The following is a 22,026-nucleotide window of genomic DNA, read 5'->3' as shown; positions in this document are numbered from 1 at the left end:
CAAAAGACCATAATGAGATATACAGCAAATTTATTTGTGCTGTCTAATCATTCTACCCATTAGGATGGGTGGTGAAAATAGTGGTTCTTCACCCAAGAGGTGATGTGGGGACATAACCTGTCATCTACCTGAGAACCTGGCTATATGCCATCATCTTGCTGACCTATAATCTCAGAAGGTTGGCATCTATAAACCCAGAAAGTTGATAGCAGTACATGTGAGCTGCTTTGGGGAAAATCCACTTGCTGGCCTCTAGAGTTGATGACTCCATTCTAGGTCAACTTCTTACAGACCCAGGATCTTAGAGTTTCTCAAGCTTACAGCCATTCAGCCTTGCTACACAACAGCACATTTACACTATCCCAAAGCCTACCTTTTTTCAGATCATTTGTTTCAAATGAAATGAAAAGAAGTCCATGAAAGATAATAACACTGCTAGGTCACACTGCAGACTACTAAATTTTATCATGGTCTCAGAACAACCCTGTAAACTGCACTAGACTGGAGGCTTAGAACTCTGCATTCCAGCACATATAGTTTTGTGCCTATTAGTGTCAAGTTGGGCAAGGGCTGTAGGATCTTTATATACTTCAAGCTGGAAACCCTTTCTGAAATACAGACCTAGCCAATAATAATGCCAGTCCCCTCCCTGTCTCTTCATGGGAAAACTAGGAAAGCTTAATAAATGTTTACTGGCAAAGTAGAAAGCTAGTGAGACCCTAGTAGAAATCGTATCAGCCAGCGAAATCCAAGGTCTTATTCATCACTAAACCCCCTCTGTGCTGATGTGAGGACTAGCTAATACTGACTCTGAAACTGTCTAATTTTCTCAAGCTACATTCATGCTGTGCTGGTCTCCTATGATGAGTTACACCCAACTTTTCTCGGCTTCTATGACACTAAAAGGCCTTTCCCAGGTTAAGGTCAGTGGGAGATGGTACCCAAGGCTGGTGCTGAGGTTAATGATATCTCATCTGGGAATTTGTTCTACACACTTTGGCTTTAGGTCACAAGCATACTAAAATCCCTTGAAGAGCCATGATGACAGATGCAGCATAGTCTGAACCTTGGGGAGATGGCTGCTGCCTCTTAAAAGTATTAATATGTGAGCATATGAGAGGCTTTGAACCAGATTAGTCTCTGTCCAAACCCATGAGCAGAATGAGATATCAACATGGTCATGTGGAAAGCTGATGGTTGTTTGAACAAGTATGAATGGTAAAAAGACACAGAAACTGGGAGGCAAGAATAATGAGTTCTTATCTGGGTTATACAATGATTTCACTTGTAGGACCTTGGGGAGTCAGTTAATCTCAATGTAACATAAATATAATATGAAAACTTCCAGGGAACACTAAGGATGAATGAGCTACTGTACATGGAAGATCATCGGAATTGTTAGTTGTAGGGAATAAATATAATCCAAACACTGTTTAGAGTGATGTCACCAAAATGGTGACATAGAACTCACTTCTGATTTTTCTCCCCCTCAAAAGAAGAACAAATAATAACTATTCACAGACAAGACACCACTGAGAGAACCCTAGAACATGGGACTGAGGCTAAAACCCCACCCCACTGTACCACAGAAGTCAAGACAGAGTACATTAGAAGGGCAAGAGAAGCAGCTACATGTTGACTGCACATTGCCCCTCCTCCAGGACAGTTCATCACCACACAAAGAGGTCCCACCAGAGCCTTTGGTTCTTTCAGTAGGAAAAGAGAACGCAGGGAGGACAACCAGCCTTCCCCAGCTTTGTGGAAGCCCCTACTCTAGTCTCACACCATGAGGACTGTAGGAGAATTTGCATGAACTAACCATTGGAATCTGATTGTGAGGGAGAAAAAGGAGGGGCTTGTAATAACCAGCAGACTGAGTTTGTACCTGCAGTGCCCAAGCAATAATCTCAACTAGTGACTCTGCTCATCTACAGCACCAAAATGGGGACATAGTCTGACCTGGGAACTCAGTGAGGTGCAGATCCACCTTATTTGGATCCTTAAATGAGGAGTTTTTCTGGACCTAGTGCTCAGTTTAGCCACACGCTGGCAAAGTGCTGAGTTATTACTCCCCCACCCACCCATGTAAAGTGCTTTCTAGTCCCATGTAATCAGAAGGACTAGTGAGAACTCCTGGAAGCTGTGCAGCCCAGTGGTGCTTGAGCTGAGAGGTGAGCAGGCAGAGTAGGTCACCCTCAGAGCAGGCATGGAGGATTCCTCTGCTATGCATGGGCAGTGGGATTATGTCATAGAATTGGCTAAGGGTAGCTCCCAGCCTTTTCCAAACAGAGAGCCTTTCTGGGAAATTGACAGTAGCCTAAAGCAGTCCCTCCCCTCTCCAACCCAGGTAAGGGAGCTGAGACATAGCCCTACCTGCTGTAGAGAGTTTCATTTGACCAGAAAGGCTGCTAAAAACACCTGAAAACTGTGCAACCCAGCAGTTCTCAAGCTGAGAGAAGGGAAGACAGAGATCATAGTTTGCAGAGCGAAGCCGGAAGTCCTATTCAGCCAGGGAATTTGGGGTGTGGTTAGGCTTGAGTTAAGGCAACAAATAAAAGGCTCTACTGGTGTTAGAGCTGCTTCTCCCACTGCACTTAGGAAGGGAAACTAATTTGTAGTTTACTGCTTATCCTGCTTATTGCTGAACCGACTTTAGCCTGCCTGATTGGGGAAGCTTACCAGAGCATAGAAGGTGCATAGCTTATTCAACAACCTTACAGACAGTGACACTTGAACAGAAAGAACAGCCCATGGCTTTCCCTATCTACAGAGCAAAACCAGTGTCCTTACATGACCAGGATATTCAGTGCACACCCTGGTCTTGTTTGGGTCCCCAAACAATGAGACATGCAGGCCCTGGGTCCTATCCTGTTGCCCCACCAGGTCAGGAAAACTAATTCATAGCCCCACCTGCTACTGAATATAGTACCCAGTCCTGAACATCTAGTAACCCTGCCCAGAGATTCCAGGAAATCACAGAGCCCATCCTCTGGACTCACATTTGTGAGGAAACAAGTCAGCAGTTTTATTCAACTGGTCTCAGCCAGAGACACTACCTACCCCTGATTTCAGAACTCAGATGGTTGCCTCACCAAAAAATAGACCCTAAAAGCAGGCCTCACCTGCCCAAGGACACTACGAGCAGATAAATCTTTTAGTGTGGGGCACTTGGGTGGCATGGTCATTTGAACATCTGACTCTTGGTTTTGGCTCAGGTCATGATCTCAGGGTTGTGAGATGGAGACCTCAGTGGGTGTGGATCCTGCGTGGGGTTTCTCCCTTTCCCTCTGATCTTCCCTTCTTTTCACTCTTGCTCTCGCTCTTTCTCCCTTTCTAAAAAGAAAAAAGTAAGAATGAAATCTTGCCATTTGCAATGACATGGATGGAGCTAAATAGTACAATGTTAGCAAAATAAGTCAGTCAGAGAAAGACAAATACCATATGATTTTAGTCATACGTGGAATTTAAAAATGAAAAAAAAAATGAACAAAGGAGAACAAAAGAGAGAGGCAAAAGAAGAAACAGACTATTAACTATAGAGGAAAAAAAACAATAGTTACCAGAAGTGAGGTTCATGGGGAGATGGGTTAAATAGCTGTTGGGAATTAAGGAGTGCACTTGTGATGAGCACCAGGTGCTGTATGGAAGTGTTAAATCATTATATTGTACTACCATAATGAATATTACACTGTATGTTAACTAGAATTTAAATTAAAACTTAAAAAATAAATAAAATTGAGGACAGGAAAACAATAAATAATATTAACCAAACTTTGAGTTGGTTCTTAAAATATCAGATTGACAAACCTTTAGCTAAACTAACTGAGATAAAAAGAGAGAAGACCCAAATCATCAGAATTACATATGAACAACGATAGATTACAACTGATACTATATAAATGCATCAGATCCTAAGAGAAGAGTATAAGTAACTATGCACCAAAAATCTGGACAGCCTAAAGGAAGTAGAAAATTCTTAGAAACATACAACCTACTGAATACATACTGGAACACACAAAGACTGAATCAGGAAAAAACAGAAATTATTAATATACTAATTATTAGTAAGGAAATTGATTCGGTAATCAAAAACTCCTCAATGAAGATAAGCCCAGGACCAAATGGCTTCACTGGTGAATTCCTCAGACATTTAAAAATTAATGCCAACCCTTCTCAAACTCTTCCAGAAAATAAAAGAGGAGAAAATACTCCCAAACTTATTTTATGAGGCCAGCATTACCTGATACCAAAGCCATGAAATGACACTACTAGAAAACTATGGATCAATATCCCTGATGAATATGGATACAAAAATTCTCAATAAAATACTAGAAAAATAAATTCAGCAACACAGTAAAAGGATCATTCACCATGATCAGATGGAATTTACACTTAGGATACAAGGACGTTTCAACATACACAAATCCATGTAACAAAGGCATTAATTAAATGAAAGAAAAAAATCATATTATCATCTGAGATGTAGAAAGAGCATTTGACAAAATGATAAAAACTCATGATAAAAACTCTTAACCAGTTGGGTATAGAAAGAACACATATCAATATAATAAAGGCCATAAATGATAAGCATCACAGCCAACATCATACTCAATAGTGAAAAGTTGAAAGTTTTTCCTCTAAGATCAGGAAAGAGGAGTCGCACTCTGACCATTCCTATTCAACGTAGTATGGTAGTCCTTGCCAGAGGAATCAGACAAGAGAAAAATAAAAGGCATCAGAATTGAAAAGGAAGAAGTAAAACTGATTCAATTTGCAAATGGCATGACTTTATATATAGAAAATCCTACTCTAGAAAAAATGCTGGATCTAATTAATTCAGTAAAGTAGCAGGATATAAAATTAACATGCAAAGTGAGTAATGCTTCTATACACTAACTGGATTATCTGAGAAAGAAATATAAAAATGACCCCATTTAAAATAGTACCAAAAAGAATAAAATACTGAGGTATAAACTTAACCAAGGAGGTGAAAGATCACTATTCTGAAAACTATAAGACTTATGAAAGAAATCAAAGACATAAATAAATGCAAAAGTACGCCATGTTCATGGATCATAAGAATTAATACTTCTAAAATCTTATACTACCAAAAATGATTGATAGATTCAATACAGTCATTATTAATACTCTAATGGGATTTTTAACAAAAGTAGAAAAAAGAATCCTAAAATTTATATGTAACCACAAAAGACACTGAATAGCTGAAGCAAGCCTGAGAAAGAACAAAGTGGGAGTCATCACATTTTTTGATTTCCAGGTATACTATAAATCTACAGTAATCAAAACAGTACAGTACTGGCATAAACAAAAAAAAAAAATAGACCAATGGAAAAGAATTAAGAAATAAAACCAAGCATCTACAATCAATATTTGAGAAGGGAGCCAAGAATACTTTCTGGAGGAAAGTCAGTCTCTTCAATAGAGTGTGGGAAAATTGAATATTTACATATAAAAGAATGAAACAATACTGCTGTCTTACATCACTCACAAAAATTAACTCAAAATGGATTAAAGATTTAAATGTAAGACCTGAAACATTGAACACCTAGAAGAAAATATAGGGAAAAAAAAAAACTCCTTGACATGGGTCCTGGTAATTCTTGTGATATGACAGCAAAGAAAGCAAAATCCACACAATCAAAAATAAAGAAGGGAGACTGCCTCAAACCAAAAATCTTCCACACAGCAAAAGACACCATCAACAAAATGAAAAGACAACCTATGGAACTGTAAAAAATTTTTGCAAACCATATACCTGATAAGGGGTTAATACCCCAAAAATAAGAAATTCATACAAGTCAAGAGCAAAATAATAATTATCCAATTGAAAAATGGGCAAAAGGCACCTGAGTGGTTCAGTCGGTTGTGTCTGACTCTTGATTTTGGCTCAGGTCATGATCTCAGGGTCTCCACACTTAGTGGGGAATGATCTCTGTCTCCACACTTAGTGGGGAATCTGCTCAAGATTCTCTCTCCCTTCTCTCTTTGGCCCTCCCACTGCACCTCTGTATCTCTCTTAAATAAATAATTAATTTTCTAAAAAACAGGCAAAGGACCTGAGTAGACATTTTTCCAAAGAAGATGTATGAATGGCTAACAAGTACATGAAAAAAATCTCTTCAACCCATTATTAGGGAATGCAAATCAAAACCACAATGATATTCACATCATACCTGTTAGAATACTTATCATCAAAAAGATAAGAGACAGGAAAATGACAGAATAAGGGGATCCTGGTCTCACCTAATCCCACAGACACATCTAACAGCTACATCTGTACAACAAATTATTTAAATGACCTGAAGACTGCTAAACAGACTCCACAGTTAATCTTAGAGTAGAAGCCACATCAAAAAGGGTAGGAGAAGCAAAGAAACAGTTGGGAGCCAAAGCCCCCATAAGCCTAATCACAAATGAGAGGGACACGACAAGCATTGAGAAATAAGGGGATTAAACCAACAACAGGCACCCCAGGCTCAGGAAACCCACACAGAGAAGACAAACTCCCATAACATCTAGCTTTGAAAACCAATTGAGCTTAACTTTGTGAGTTTTTACAATCAGTGGAGATTAACTCTGGGTACCTTAAAAACAGTGGCTTTAGCTCCACAAGAGCTGGAGAGTGATAAGAAATTAAGTCCACCCTCAAAGAGCCAGCATAACAACCTGGCTGAGACACAGAACAGAAGCAGCAGTTTGAAATACATCTGGAATATATATCAAGGAAATTTATTTACTAATTTCAGAATATATTCTGGAGGGACAGAAATCTTTAGGTGAATTCTTGAAGAAAAAAGGTGTTGGCATGTACCATTTTTCTCCCCACCCCAGCCTAGATAGCCACACCCATGCGGAAATCAGTAGAAACACTCTCTGCCTATTTTGTTAGCACTGCATTCCCTACCCCCCAATTCCCCTGTGGATCTGCCCCATCCAACTTGTCCCACTTACCAGGCATCCCTCCAAAGTGACTCCTTCCCTGATATACCCTACAAGCAACTCTGGCAGGGACCAGGGAATGGCACTATTCCAGAGACTCCTGCCCTAGGGAGAGGGGGAAAAGCACATACCAGTGCACCCACAGTCACAATAGCCAAACTTTATAGTTGGCAACACAAAGGCAACATCCTGCTGATCAGTGCAACTACAGCCTTACGGATGGACTAGGGATAGGCACCTTGTCTGACTGACAGCCTTTCCACCAATGAAAGCCTCTCATAGGGCAGCACAGGGAAAGTGCCCTGCAGTTCAGTATAACTACAGCTCCAACATATGAACTGGGGTTAGGAATCTGGTCTCACTATTGGTCATGCCAACCAACAAGAGCCTCTCTAGAGTAGCACAGGGATAGAACACTCCAGTTTGATACAATTGCAGATGGGTTGAAGGTAGGCATCTGGTCTGATTGCTGTCACCACCCGACTACAAGCCTGTGGTGGCCCTGGACAGATCTCTTAAGAATACATGGACCAAACCCTGCCCAGATTGCCCACAGCAGTCAAAGTAGGCCATTACAGCCAGCTGGACTGAAGGAAAATGTAGCTCAGTCACAGCAGTAGAATGCATGAAGCCTACATAAGGAGATAGCCCTGGAGAGCCTGGTTCTGGTGAACAAGGGGTATTACACTACAGGGCACCACAGAACTTCTTCAGAAGGCCACCTCTTTCCTTTCTTCTCTTTTACTCTCACTTTTTTTTCTTTCTTTCTCTCTCTTTCTTTCTTTTATACTTCCTTTCCTTCCTTTCTTCCTTCCCTTTTCTTTTCTTTCTTTCTTTCCTTCTTTCTTTCTTTCTTTCTTTCATTTTTACCATTTTCAAGATCAGGAGACATAGCTAATTTCCCTAATACATAGAAAAAAATACACAGCGAATTAAGAAAAAATGAAGAGACAAGGAAATATATTCTAAATGAAAGAACAGGCCAAAACTATAACAAAATAACTCAATGAAATGGAGATAAACAATATTCCTGATAAAGAATTCAAAGTCATGTCCATAAATATATTCACTGGACCTGAGAAAAGATTGGTGGATCTCAGTGAGATCTCCAAAAAAGAGATAGAAAATATAAAAAAGGACCAGTCCAAGAAGAAGAACTCAATAACTGAAATAAAAATACACTAGAGGATATCAATAACAAATTAAAGGATGCAGAACAGATCAGTGATCTGAAAAACAGAGCAATGAAAATCAATCAAGCTGGTCAGCAAAAAGAAAAAAAAAAGAATAAAATGAGACTAAGTATAGGTAACATCATAAGCATAATAGCATTCACATTATGGGGATACCAAAAGCATAGAGAGAGAAGGGGACAGAAAACTTACTTAAAGAAATAATAACTGAAAATGTCTGTAATCTGTTGAAAACACACATTTAGATTCAGGAAGCATAGAGAGCCTTCAACAAATTAATCCAAGAAGGCCCACACCAAGACACATAATAACAAAAATGGCAGCCACTCTGGAAAACAGTATGAAGGTTCCTCAAAAAGTTAAAAATGGAACTACCCTATGATTCAGCATATGCACTATTAGGTATTTACTCAAAGGATACAAAAATAGTGATTCAAAAAGACCCATGCACCCTGATGTTTATAGTATCATTTTCAACAATAGCTAAGTTATGAAAAAAGCCCAAATATCTATTGACTGATGAATGGATAAAGAAGAGGTGCTACATATCTACAATGGAATATTACTCAGTCATCAAAAGAATGAAATCTTGCCTTTTGCAATGGCATGGATGAAGCCAGAGTGTATTATGATAACCAAAACAAGTCAGAAAAAGACAAATATATGATTTCATTCATATATGGAATTTAAGTAATGAAACAGATGAACATTAGGGAAAGGGAATAAACAGAGGGAGGCAGACTATAAGAGATTCTTAACTAAAAAGAGCAAACTGAGGGTTGATGGGGGAGGTGGGTAAGGATGGACTAAATGGATGATAGGTATTAAGGAGAGCACATGGTGTGATGAGCACTGGATGTTATATATAAGTACTGAATTACAAAATTCTACCCGACACCAATTGTATACTATATGTTAACTAACTAGAATTTAAATAAAAACTTTAAACAAGAATGAGTAAAATTTTTAAAAATAAAGTGACAAAAAGTAGTGACAAAGAATTTTAAAGGCAGTAGAAGAAAACCTTTTTATAGAAGGGAAACCCCATAAGGCTATCAGCTGATTTCTCAGCATAAATTTTGCAGGATAGAAGAAAGTGGCATGATATATTCAAAGTGCTGAAAGAAAAAACAATTTCAGCCAAGAGTACTCTACCAAGCATGTCTATCATTCAGAACAGAAGAGATAGTTTCCTAGAGAAATAAAAAGTTCCACTAAAACACCCTTCTAAGAAACTTTAAAAGGAAATCAATGAGTGGAAATAAAAAGCCATAATCAAGAGAAAGAAAATTAGGAAAGGAAAAAATTTCATAGGTAAAGGCAAACATATAATAAAGGTAATAATAATAGATTAATTACCCATAAACCAGTGGGAAGGTTAAAGATCAAAAGCAGTAAAATCAATTACATCTATAGGAATCAGGCAAGGGATTTACAAAATAAAAGGACATAAAATACTATGACTTCGTATGCATAAAATCTGTATGTGGGACATAAATATTTAGTGCTTTTAGATGGTTTCAAACTTAAGTGACCATCAACTAATACAGACCAGTATAGACATAAGATGTTATAATTTAAAATTTAAAAACCTATCATAGCAGCAATGGCCATGGTTGCCAAACTGTAAAGAACCAAGATGCCCTTCAACAGACGAATGGATAAGGAAAATGTGGTCCATATACACTATGGAGTATTATGCCTCCATCAGAAAAGATGAATACCCAACTTTTGTAGCAACATGGACGGGACTGGAAGAGATTATGCTGAGTCAAGCAGAGAGAGTCAATTATCATATGGTTTCACTTATTTGTGGAGCATACCAAATAGCATGGAGGACATGGGGAGTTAGGAGAAGGGAATTGGGGGAATTGGAAAGGGAGGTGAACCATAAAAGACTATGAACTCGGAAAAACATTCTGAGGGGTTTCAAGTAGTGGGGGGGGGGTGGGAGGTTGGGGGAACCAGGTGGTGGGTATTATAAAGGGCACGGATTGCATGGTGCACTGGGTGTGGTACAAAAACAATGAATACTGTTATGCTGAATATAAATTAAAAAAATGATTTAAAAAAACCTATCATAGATACACATTCAAAATTTAAAAACCTATCATAGATACACACATAAAAGAAAAAGGAACTCAAGTGTAACATTAAAGGAAGACGTCAAACCACAAGGAAAGTGAACAAGAAAAGAAAGGAATAGAGAACTACAAAACCAACCATAAAACAAATAACAAAATGGCAATAAGTACATACCTATCAATAATTACTTTCAATGTATGTGGAAGAAATATTCTAATCAAAAGACATAGGGTAACAAAATGGATAAAACCAAGACCCATTTATATGGTACCTCTAAGAGATTCACTCAGATCTCAAGACACATGGAGATTGAAAGCAAAGGGAAAGACCTTCGTCATGCAAATGAAAGTGAAAAGAAAGCTGGGGTAGCAATAACTTATATTAGACAAAACAGGCTTTTAAACAAAATGCCTTATATTTATTTTTTTAAATTTATTTTAAAAATTTCTTTTCAGTGTTCCAGAATTCATTGTTTATGCACCACACCCAGTGCTCCATGCAATACGTGCCCTCCACAATACCCACTACCAGGTTCACACAACCTCCCACCCCCCTGCTCCTCCAAAACCCTCAGATTGTTTTTCAGAATCCACAGTCTCTCATGGTTCATCTCCCCCTCCCATTTCCCCCAACTCCCTTCTCCTCTCGATCTCCCCATGTCCTCCATGTTATTCCTTATGCTCCACAAATTAGTGAAATCATATGATAATTGACTGTCTCTGCTTGACTTATTTCACTCAGCATACTCTCTTCCAGTCCCGTCCATGTTGGTACAAATATTTGGTATTCATCCTTTCTGAGGGAGGCATAATAGTCTATTGTGTACATGGACCATATCTTCTTTACCCAGTCATCTGTTGAAGGGCATCCTGGTTCTTTCCACAGTTTGGTGACTGGCCATTGCTACTATGAACATTGGGGTAGAGATTTCAGTACATCTGCATCTTTGGGGTCAGTACCCAGTAGTGCAATTGCAGGGTCATAGAGAGCCTACAATAGGGAATCTCCACACCATTTTCCAAAGTGGCTATACCAACTTGCACTCCCACCAACAGTGTTAAGAGGGTTCCCCTTTCTACACATCCTCTCCAACATTTGTTGTTTCTTGCCTTGTCAATTCTTGCCATTCTAACTGGTGTAAGGTGGTATGTCAATGTGGTTTTGATTTGAATTTCCTTGATGGCTAATGATGATAAACATTTTTTCATGTGTCTGTTAGCAATTTGTATGTCTTCTTTGGAAATGTGTCTTCTGCCTGTTTTTTGACCTGATTATCTGTTTTGTGTGTGTTGAGTTTGAGGAGTTCTTTATAGATTAACAATAGAAAAAATACAAACCATAAAATTGTTTTGATAGATTCGGGAAAAAAATTTTGACAAAGTATAATGTCCATTTGTAATGAGAAAACTCAACCAAGTAAGTTTAGAGGACACATACTTCAATATAATAAAGGCCATATATGAAAAACCCATTGCTAACATCATACTCAATGGTAAACCGAGAGATTTTCCTCTAAGATCAGGAACACACAATCAATGTAACAGAATAAGGAGCCCAGAAATGAACCCGTGCTTATATAGTCAATTAATCTATGACAAAGGAGTCCAGAACACAAAGTGAGGAAAAGACAGTCTCTTCAACCAATGATGTTGGGAAAACTGGACAATTATATGAAAAGAATAAAACTTTACTACTTTCTTATGCCACACACAAAGAAAAACTCAAAATTATTTTAAGACCTAAAAGTGAGATACCTGAGACCATAAAACTCCTAGAAGAAACCATAAGCAGTAATTTATTTGACTTTGGCTGTCACACCATTTTTCTAGATAGTTCTCCTCAGGAAGCAGAAACAAAAGCAAAAATAAACTATTGGGACTACACCAAAATAAAAAGGTTTTCTGAAGTGAAGGAAACTATCAGCAAAATGAAAAGGCAAGCCTACTGAATGAGAGAAGATATTTTCAAATTGTGAAGGTAATAAGGGGTTAATATCCAAAGTATTCAAGGAACTTATATAATGCAACACAAAATAACAATAATATTCTAATTTAAAAATGGGCAGACCTGAATAGGCACTACTTCCAAATAAGACATACAAATGGTCAACAGAAACATGAAAAGATGTTAAAAACATCACTAATCATCTGAGAAATGCAAATCAAAATCATAATAAGATATCACCTTATGCCTGTCAGAGTAGCTAGAATAAAAAAGACAATATAATAAGAGTTGGTGAAGATGTGGAAAAAATGAAACATCATGAACTGTTGGTAAGAATGTAAATTGGTGCAACCACTATGGAAAACAGTATTGATTTTCCTTAAAAAGCGAAAGATAGAAAGAAAGAAGGACCATATATTCTAGTAATTCCACTAGTGAGTATTTACTCAAAGAAAGCAAAAACCCTAATTCAAAAAGATATATGCACCTCTATGTTAATTGCATAATTATTTACAATAGCCAAGATATGGAAGCAGCACTAGTGTCCATCAATAGATGAATCGATAAGGAAGAGGTGGTATGTATCTACCATGAAATATTACTCAGCCATGAAAAAGAATGAAGTCTTGCCACTTACAACAACATGGATGGACCTAGAGGTTATAATGCTAAGTGAAATAAGTCAAACAGAGAAAAACAAATACAGATGATTTCATTCATATAAAAATTAAAAAAAAACAAGTGAACAAATAAAAAAAAAAAAAACAAGTGAACAAATAAAAAAAGATACAAATCCCCCAGACTTTTAAATATAAGTAAAACTGGTGGTTGCCAGAGGGAAACTTGGGGAGGTGAGGAAAATAAAGGCAATTAAAAGTACACTTATTGGGGCGCCTGGGTGGCTCAGTGGGTTAAGCCGCTGCCTTCGGCTCAGGTCATGATCTCAGGGTCCTGGGATCGAGTCCCGCATCGGGCTCTCTGCTCAGCAGGGAGCCTGCTTCCTTCTCTCTCTCTCTGCCTGCCTCTCAGTGTACTTGTAATTTCTCTCTGTCAAATAAATAAATAAAATCTTTAAAAAAAGTACACTTATTACGATAAGCATTGAATAATGTATAGAATGTTGAATCATTATACTATATACCTCAAACTAAATATAACACTGTATCTTATTTATACTTCATTGAAATTATAAATGTAATTTTTTAAATCCCAAAAAGATAAGAGATAAAAAATTCTGGCAAGAATGTGGAAAAAAAGAAATAGTTGTGCACTGTTACTAGGATTGTAAATTGGTACAGCCACTATAGAACAGTATGAAGTATCTCCAAAAAATTAAAAATAGAACTATCTTATAATCCAAGAATTCCACTTCTGGGAATATATCCAAAGAAATTAAAACATTAATTTAAAAAGATATCTGTACCCCCATGTTCATAGCAACATTATTTATAATAGCCAATGCATGGAAACAACCTAAGAACCCATCAATGGATGAATGGTTGAAGAAGCTGTGGGGCACATGCATACACATGTGCACACACACCATATAATATTAATACAGCCATAAAACATGAGGAAATACTGCCATTTGGAACAACATGGATGAGCCCTGAGGGCATTATGCCAAGTGAAATAAGTCAGAAATAGAAAGACAAATAATATATGATCTTACTCATGTGTAGTATCAAAAAAATTCTCAAAGAAAGAAAAATCAGATTTGTGTTTACCAGAAGCAAGGGTGGAAGGACAAGGAATTGGATAAAAGTGGTCAAAAGTACAAACTTCCAGTTTTAAAATAAGTACTAGGGATGTCATGGACAACATGATGACTATAGTTAACACTGCTGTATGATATATAAGAAAGTTATTAAGAGAGTAAATCCTAATAGTTCTCTTACAAGTATTTTTTATTGTATTATATGAGAAGATGGATGTTCACTTAATTTATTGTAGTAATCATTTCACAACCTGTTTGTCAAACCATTATACTGTACACATTAAACTTATATGGTGATGTATGTCAATTATATCTAATAAAACTGGTGCAAAGAACCCAAAACCAAAAAAAAACAAACACTGTTACTGACTTGGGATAGGCCTTTCCGCACTTCTGGTTCTCAAATATTATCATGTATAATGAATATCTTGAGCTATGTGATCTTTAAGAGCCCTTCTGGGTCTGATAATCTAGGATTCCAGCCAATTGTATTGGAGTTGAAGTCAATTGTGTCTGTGTACAAGACAGTCAGAAACAGTTTTTGTTTACATGAAGGAAATGTGCAGTGTGCATTTTGGGTGCAAATGACAGAAGAGTAGGCTTTGAAGGGAAGGAAATCCAATGCTCCTGAAGTCCTAGAGTCCTGGTGGCTGGAAGGGTAAAATCTGACTGCCATGTTCATATTTATCCCTCGAGCTGTAATCAGATCAGAGCAAAGTGTAAGGTATTGTCACATTTCTCAATGCAATTATTTGCTTTCCAATATGGGTTGATAATTTATGGCTTTCTTTATTTTGGATTTTTAAATTTCATCTTGGTTGTTCTCTGAGAAAAAAATCTCTTCCTTGAGAAAAAGTCTGCTTTTGAGGGAGGATGGATAAATGTGTTGTAATTATGGGATAATATGTATTAAATACCTGATATGTGGTAAGTATTTGAATTTCCTTCTTTCTATTTTTTAAGATTTTATTTATTTATTTGACAGAGAGAGATCACAAGGAGGCAGAGAGGCAGGCACAGAGAGGGGGGGAAGCAGGCAGATTGACAGATTATAAAACTAAGAATCAGAGAAGTTATATGATCCACTTAAGGCCCCACACACTGAACAAAATTCCATCCCACTTATTTAGTGTTTGTAGTTCGGAAAATTTCTGATGTTTGTTGGAGGTTGCCATAACTCAGTGAAGCAGGCTGAGCCAGGCAGAATCACTTCTTTTCCAGGGCCTGGCTATGGGTGTGTATCTCCTAGCATCCAAACATTCTGGAGATAGTGGAGGAGGTCCAAGGAGTAGGTTACAAAATTGTGTTTGTATATTGTCCATGGGCCATGTCCTCTGCATGGCCTTAGTGATTATTATAGTATTTGCTGGCCAGTTTTATTACGTTAGTTGCAACAAATGGAAAGGACTTCATTTGCTCAGCAGATATTTACTGAAAGCCCCCCCCCTTTTTTGGCATGAGTGCCAAATCCTCTGCAAAGTTCTGGTGTTTCTGCAGTGAAGACAGTTATGGGGTATATTTTAAGGAGGTACAATCTAATGGTAGAGAAAAAGGAAAAATGACATGAGAACACTGGAGGTTAGGGGCTAGGGGAACAAAGATATAAGAATCTTTTTTTTTTAATTTTTAAATTTATTTGGCACAGAAAGATCATAGGTATGCAGAGAGAGGAGGAAGCAGGCTCCCCACCGAGCAGAGAGCCTGATATGGGACTCCATCCCAGGACCCTGGGATCATGACCTGAGCCGAAGGCAGAGGCTTAACCCACTGAGCCAGCCAGGTGCCCCAAGGATACAAGAATCTTTTCTTTTAAATTTTTTTATTTCTTTACACTGTAACAGTATTCATTGTTTTAGCACCACACCCAGTGCTCCATGCAATCCGTGCCCTCTATAATACCCACCACCTGGTTCCCCCAACCTCCCATCCCCCCTACTACTTGAAACCCCTCAGAATGTTTTTCTGAGTTCATAGTCTCTCATGGTTCACCTCCCCTTCCAATTTACCCCAACTCCCTTCTCCTAACTCCCCATGTCCTGCATGCTATTTGGTATGCTCCACAAATAAGTAACCATATGATAATTGACTCTATCTGCTTGACTTATTTCACTCAGCATAATCTCTTCCAGTCCCGTCCATGTTGCTACAAAAGTTGGGTATTCATCCTTTCTTTTTTTTTTTTTTAATTTTTTATTTTTTATAAACATATATTTTTATCCCCAGGGGTACAGGTCTGTGAATCACCAGGTTTACACACTTCACAGCACTCACCAAAGCACATACCCTCCCCAATGTCCATAATCCCACCCTCTTCTCCCAAACCCCCTCCCCCCAGCAACCCTCAGTTTGTTTTGTGAGATTAAGAGTCACTTATGGTTTGTCTCCCTCCCAATCCCATCTTGTTTCATTTATTCTTCTCCTACCCGCTTAAGCCCCACGTTGCATCACCACTTCCTCATATCAGGGAGATCATATGATAGTTGTCTTTCTCTGCTTGACTTATTTCGCTAAGCATGACACGCTCTAGTTCCATCCATGTTGTCGCAAATGGCAAGATTTCATTTCTTTTTATGGCTGCATAGTATTCCATTGTGTATATATACCACATCTTCTTGATCCATTCATCTGTTGATGGACATCGAGGTTCTTTCCCTAGTTTGGCTATTGTGGACATTGATGCTATAAACATTCGGGTGCATGTGCCCCTTTGGATCACTACGTTTGTATCTTTAGGGTAAATACCCAATAGTGCAATTGCTGGGTCATAGGGCAGTTCTATTTTCAACATTTTGAGGAACCTCCATGCTGTTTTCCAGAGTGGCTGCACCAGCTTGCATTCCCACCAACAGTGTAGGAGGGTTCCCCTTTCTCCGCATCCTCGCCAGCATCTGTCATTTCCTGACTTGTTGATTTTGGCCATTCTGACTAGTGTGAGGTGATATCTCATTGTGGTTTTGATTTGTATTTCCCTGATGCCGAGTGATATGGAGCACTTTTTCATGTGTCTGTTGGCCATCTGGATGTCTTCTTTGCAGAAATGTCTGTTCATGTCCTCTGCCCATTTCTTGATTGGATTATTTGTTCTTTGGGTGTTGAGTTTGCTAAGTTCTTTATAGATTCTGGACACTAGTCCTTTATCTGATATGTCATTTGCAAATATCCTCTCCCATTCTGTCAGTTGTCTTTTGATTTTGTTAACTGTTTCCTTTGCTGTGCAAAAGCTTTTGATCTTGATGAAATCCCAATAGTTCATTTTTGCCCTTGCTTCCCTTGCCTTTTGCGTTGTTCCTAGGAAGATGTTGCTGCGGCAGAGGTCGAAGAGGTTGCTGCCTGTGTTCTCCTCAAGGATTTTGATGGATTCCTTTCGCACATTGAGGTCCTTCATCCATTTTGAGTCTATTTTTGTGTGTGGTGTAAGGGAATGGTCCAATTTCATTTTTCTGCATGTGGCTGTCCAATTTTCCCAGCACCATTTATTGAAGAGGCTGTCTTTTTTCCATTGGACATTCTTTCCTGCTTTGTCGAAGATTAGTTGACCATAGAGTTGAGGGTCTATTTCTGGGCTCTCTATTCTGTTCCATTGATCTATGTGTCTGCTTTTGTGCCAGTACCATGCTGTCTTGATGATGACAGCTTTGTAATAGAGCTTGAAGTCCGGAATTGTGATGCCACCAACGTTGGCTTTCTTTTTCAATATCCCTTTGGCTATTCGAGGTCTTTTCTGGTTCCATATAAATTTTAGAATTATTTGTTCCATTTCTTTGAAAAAGATGGATGGTACTTTGATAGGAATTGCATTAAATGTGTAGATTGCTTTAGGTAGCATAGACATTTTCACAATATTTATTCTTCCAATCCAGGAGCATGGAACATTTTTCCATTTCTTTGTGTCTTCCTCAATTTCTTTCATGAGTACTTTATAGTTTTCTGAGTATAGATTCTGTGTCTCTTTGGTTAGGTTTATTCCTAGGTATCTTATGGTTTTGGGTGCAATTGTAAATGGGATTGACTCCTTAATTTCTCTTTCTTCTGTCTTGTTGATGGTGTAGAGAAATGCAACTGATTTCTGTGCATTGATTTTATATCCTGACACTTTACTGAATTCCTGTATAAGTTCTAGCAGTTTTGGAGTGGAGTCTTTTGGGTTTTCCACATATAGTATCATATCATCTGCGAAGAGTGATAATTTGACTTCTTCTTTGCCGATTTGGATGCCTTTAATTTCCTTTTGTTGTCTTATTGCTGAGGCTAGGACCTCTAGTACTATGTTGAATAACCCTAAAGGATGCAATTTGAAACTAAGAAAGAATGATGTAGCCTCAACTAGGACCAATGTGGAAACACGTCATCTTGGAAAAAATGTCCCAGTCGTTGATGTCAGTAATTTTGTATTCTCTCCCAGGCTGTCCACTGAATCTGCCTTTCAAGTGAATTTTATTTAGCTGTCAATAATCTAAGGGAATGAGAAAAATGAAAATAGAGGAGGAGGCTTGGGGAGCTAGCAACCATGAAGACAAAGATCGAAAAGAATTGTCTTGTTTTCCCTCCCCCTTTCATGGTTGTCTAGTATATAACTTTTCTTCTATTTGCAAAACTGGAAGCTCATGTTAAAACTTCAGATGAATTTCTCAAAGTATGGTTCATTGTCTCTTGTGCTCCTCTTCCCCCACTCTGTGAGATTAACAGGAGGAAAATATTCTATGTTATAAAACATGTGCCATGACACAGAGGCTTGAAAGAGCAAGTAGCTATTGAGGAATTGTTAGTAGTCAAGTGTTAGCTCAAAGGGAGAGTACTGGGAGGAGTGCAGAGAAAATAAGATAGGGGCACATGATGGAGATGTGGATGCAAAGGTAAGTAGAAATCTGTTATGCAGAGTTTTATAGTCCAGCATAAGAAATTTGAACTGCATCTGAAGATCAAAGAAACTCATTGAAGGATGTTAGGAATAGCATGGACAAGTGGTATTTAAAAAGCTCTTTTTGCTGCTGATAGAACAAAATGGCAAGGAATAAGACTGGTAGCAGGAATGTCATTAAAGCAGTTTAATTTAAACAATATATCAGGCTCTGGACAAAGATAATAAAAATGGGAAGTCCAGCTTCTCTAATGCCCCAGCCAAAGACAAATGACAATTTTAAGAAACAGAATGGGTAGGATTTGGTTTGTGATTAAATATAGGTATGTAGATGAGGAAGGAATATACTTGATAAATTGGGCTTCTAGCTTGAATATCTAAATAGCTGTCTGTGCCTTTTGTTAATTATGGTTTAGTTTTGAGAGTGAGGGATCTGATGAGTTTAGTTGGGGAAGAAATCCAATTAGCTATGTTTAAGAAGAAGTTGGATATTACAGATCTAAGTTTAGGAGAATGACCTAAACCAGAGACATGTATCTGGAAGTCACCATATAAAGGTTATAATTAAATTTAGCAACAAATAAATTCTTGGCAATCTTAGGAAGATTGCTCTTAATGAAACTGTAGGTAAATTTTAGATGAGATGTAGGGTAGTGCAGATGATCCTGTCTGATGAATTTTTGAAAATTACAAATTTTTCACTGAAGCCAACATGCCTACTGGTAAGATTTTTCTCCAGCATCCAGTGTTCATCAAACTAGGTGAATGAGGACAATGGAAAAATGGCTTGTTGTATAAATGAGACATAAAGATATTAAAAAGAGGGACTCCTGGGTGACTCAGTCATGGGGTGTCTGCCTTTGGCTCAGGTCATGATCCCAGGATCCTGGAATTGAGCCCCTCATTGGGCTTCCTGCTTGGCAGGAAGCTTTCTTCCCCTCTCCCACTACCCCAGCTCATGTTCCTGCTCTTGCTGTCTCTCTTTCACTGTCAAATAAATAAAATCTTTTAAAAAAGCAGTTGAGGATATTGACAAGACAGTAGGAAATAGAAAGGATTGAGGTTTCTAAACAGTTCAAAAAACATGTATTTTAGGAATAGATGAGTCAGGTTTAACAGTAGTTATGGTTAGAAAACGGGATATTTGAATTTACAGTGTTACAATGAATTAATTTAAAGTATAATTAATGGAATAGATAGCTGAAGTCTAGGGAAGGAAGAAGCCATTGTTGGTTAGGAGGTCAAGGGTGTTGGATGAATCTTTCACAGGTATATTTTAGTTACCCAGGATACCAGAACTTGTAGTAGAGAGGAAGACTTTGAGCCCAGAGATACAATCTTTAGTTAAGATATGATGAATCAATGTTGAAGTGAGGAAAATATAACCAATGAATTCAAGCCCCTATTATATCTTTAGTTCTCAGCCCTAGGCTTGAAACAGAGTAAGGTCATGAGTGAGTAAATGAATGAATGAATGAATGAACTAATAATTTGAGAGATTCTAGGAGTCCTCCTATGAAAATGTGGGGCCTGGTCAAAATGACTCTTATTTCAGAAACATGTTTAGATTCAATGGGGTGAAGAGAAAAGCTTTCAGAAATTCCCAAAATCATCCTAAAAGAAGTTTGTGGAGTCCCCAGAAGTTCATCCCCCATTACCCTTGGAACTAGTCACTAATACCCTAAACCCTATTTCAAGACCTTATTCAAAGCATCCATAGGAGTACTGATGAGCCTGTCTAAGGGGGCTGAACTCTGGAAAAGAGACACTCACTGTACCATTCAGAAAGCTCCTGCTTCCTGCCCCCACATGCCACTTAACCTGGATATAACTCAGGGTTTGGGAGTGTTTTCTCTTTTGGATCCCATCAGAAAAGCTTCTGATGATGGAGCTGTCCTCCACAGATCTCATTCTATAGGAAGGTAGGGCCTCCTGATCTGAGGAGGCCTTTGACATACCCCAAGTCTTTGTAGCAGAGGCCCTAGTTACTCCAAATCTGAAACATAAAGATTAAATTTCACAGTAAGACAAATTTCTGTTTACTGACTACCTATTATTCTGGTGTCATTTTTAGTAAGGTTTATAAACACAAATAATTGCAACAGAATTTTCAAGAATAAATGTTATTGATATGGATCGAAAAAAAAATAAACAATTCCGTTAATGAACAGAAATGATAATGTTCGGCTATGTAGTTTTTTTTTTTTTTTCTGGTATATTATGTGCAGAATGCAAGGATAACAATTACAACATTAAAGGTAAACAACATGAGGATTGGGCAGAGCAAATGCTTAGTCATCATTGTGAAAACTTTGCTTCCCATTCAAACTGTCCTTGCCTCCACAGAGACTGAAAACAAGTGACGAAAGTCAGTGCACCTCACACTGTCATATACTTGTGGATCCCCTAGAGATCTTGTTAAAATCCAGATTCTGATTCAGAGGATCTAGGGCAGGCCTGAGATGTTGCATATCCAACAAGCTTGTGGGGGTTGCTTCTTCTTGCTGGTTCCTGGTTGCAGCTGGAGTAGAAGCAACTGAACAAGGCCCTCAAACCCAACCTTAAATGGGCCAGGCCAGAACAGCTGCCTGGTGCCTGAGGGAAAATGCCCAGGTGGGAGTGCCATCCTTTGGAATCAGGTAAACAAAAATGGTCATAATAATGATCACAGTATTAGGCTTACAACTGGGATCCCAAGGGCCTGATCTAAAACATCTATCTTCCTTTATGGAGTTCTGGACAAGCAATGCAGATACATGAGTCAGGTGGGTGAAGATGGAAGTAACAGCTCTGTGACTGGTAAAGATTGGATGAGAGGTCTTGGTTTATGTGGATGGTTACGGTGGGCTTGCCAGTCTCTCTAATTCTGGAGATAGGCTAATCCAGGCATTAGCACAGCTGGTCAATCCCCTGATTTCTCCTTAGGACTAGGCCTCTTTCTGACTGGCAGAGAGCAGATCATAATATCTTACCTGCATCCTGAAATGGAAATGGAGGAGGAGGCTGCTTAGGAAGGAGGACATTATAAAGATTTTTCCATGCTTATCTTCCTCCTGAAGTATGCACATTCATATACCTATGCATGCATTAAACAGCAGCTTTTCTGAGAATAAGGACTTAATCTGCTTTGTTCACCACAGTAGTTCCAACTAGAATATTGCCAAATGCCTAGTAAATGCTCAAAAAATATTTGGTGAAAGACTAAACTTTCATATAACTCTATGAGTTAGATATACTTGTCCCCATTTTTCTCTTTTTTTAAAAAATAA

The sequence above is a fragment of the Mustela lutreola genome, chromosome X, assembly GCF_030435805.1.
Source record: "Mustela lutreola isolate mMusLut2 chromosome X, mMusLut2.pri, whole genome shotgun sequence".
Lineage (NCBI taxonomy): Eukaryota > Metazoa > Chordata > Mammalia > Carnivora > Mustelidae > Mustela > Mustela lutreola.
This window is presented reverse-complemented; position numbering follows the sequence as displayed.